Genomic DNA, 1,692 nt, shown 5'->3' with positions numbered 1-1,692 from the left:
CCTCGGTGTGCTCCGAGGTGCGAACCCGAGAGCGCTCCGAGGTGCCCACGAAGTCGAAAGTCGGGTTAATTGCATTGTTTTCCCCGGGTGCGCTCCGAGGTGCGCAACATCGGCGCGCACCAAGGAGGGCTCCGAAGTGTGCTCCAAGGTGCGCACGATGGCGTGCACCTCTGGTGCGCACGATTCGGAGCTCGGTTTGACCGGGGTGCGCACACCTTGGCTGGGTTGCGCACCTTTTGTGCGCTCCAAGGTGCGCACGAAGTCGGAGCTCGGTTTGCCCCGGGTGCGCACCTTCGCCAGGGTGCGCACCTTGATGCGCACGCCTTGGCTGGGCTGCGCACCTTGGTGGGCGCCATGGTGCGCACCTTTCGTGCGCTCCAAGGTGCGCACGAAGTCGGAGCTCGGTTTGCCCCGGGTGCGCACCTTGGTGGGCGCCATGGTGCACTCCGAGGTGCCCAAGATTGGTGCGCACCAAGGAGCGCTCCGAAGTGCGCTCCAAGGTGCGCGCGAAGTCGAAAGTTGGGTTAATTGTCCGGTTTGCCTCGGGTGCGCACCTTGCGTGCACCTTCGCCAGGGTGGGCGCCTTGGTGCGCACACCTTGGCTGGGCTGCGCACACCTTGGCACCCGCGTTTCCTTCATTTTAAATTTTTTTTTTTTACAATCTCTCAAGTGGGAAATTCTATAATCTCAACTTTTTTTGCCTTTTCAGGAAACTTTTGAATGGAGCGCATCATTGGTGCGCTCCGAAGTGTGCTCCAAAGCTCTCTCCAGCTGCGTGCACCTGCCCCGGCCGCGCACCCGGCCCCGCCCAGCTTCGCTCACCTGTCCCGGGCGTCTGGTGCGGAACCTTAGAGTAAGAAACATCACCGTGCACCTTGGCCAACGTGCGCGACTCGACCGAGCGCGCACTGGCCGAGGTGCACACCGATTTCACCTGGGTGCGCGCGCAGCACCTCGGGCGCACCGGGGTGCGCGCACAACGCCCGGGTTGCACCGTGGCCTGTGTGCTCGGGGCGCCTCGGGTGCGCGCTCGGTGTCGCCCCCTGCGCGCGCGGTAGTGCGGGCAGCGCACCCCGGCCCGGCCCGGCCCCGACGAGAACGCAAACGGGCAAAAGGTTTATTCAAATAGCATTGCGATGCCCGGCGAAAAACTAAAAAAGGGTGCAACACCGGGACTTCCCGGGAGGTCACCCATCCCAGTACTACTCCGGCCCAAGCGCGCTTAACTGCGGAGTTCTGATGGGATCCGGTGCACTAACGCTGGTATGATCGCACCCGTTATGAGCTTGTCGCAGTGTGTACTTAGCAAACCGCGACCCACGTGCGAATCCACCCCGGCCACCCACCCCCGTCGAGGTGCACACCCTCCCTCGCGAAGTGCGCCCCGTTCGCCAAGTGTGAGCCCTGCCCGGGTGCGCGCACCTTGCTAGGGCGTCGGGTGTGCACCCGGCCCGGCCTACGTGCGTGCACCTGTAGGGGGCGTCGTGTGCGTGCAGTGTCCCGTCTGCAACGCGGTGCCCACACACCACCTCGGGCGCAACGACCTGCGCTCACATGTGGGCCGAGTGCACCTTGGTGCATGTTCGGGGCGCCTCGGGTGCACGCTCGATCTTGCCCCGGTGCACCAAGGCGCTCGGTTTGCCCCGGGTGCGCACTTGGTGCAAGGTGGGCACCCAAAATAGGGATCAAGC

The 1,692-nt window shown here is 64.3% G+C and overlaps 1 non-coding gene across 1 annotated transcript; it reads right to left on the bottom strand.

The window, feature by feature from the left end:
- Window positions 1-1,159: 1,159 nt before the first annotated feature.
- LOC131872051 (5S ribosomal RNA) lies at window positions 1,160-1,278 on the bottom strand. The gene has a single exon (XR_009370235.1). It is a non-coding gene; the product is annotated as a 5S ribosomal RNA (ribosomal RNA).
- Window positions 1,279-1,692: the final 414 nt, after the last annotated feature.

The sequence above is a fragment of the Cryptomeria japonica genome, unplaced genomic scaffold (assembly GCF_030272615.1).
Source record: "Cryptomeria japonica unplaced genomic scaffold, Sugi_1.0 HiC_scaffold_506, whole genome shotgun sequence".
Classification (NCBI taxonomy): domain Eukaryota; kingdom Viridiplantae; phylum Streptophyta; class Pinopsida; order Cupressales; family Cupressaceae; genus Cryptomeria; species Cryptomeria japonica.
Note: the sequence above shows the minus strand (reverse complement) of the source record. Positions and strands in the feature narration are given on the sequence as shown.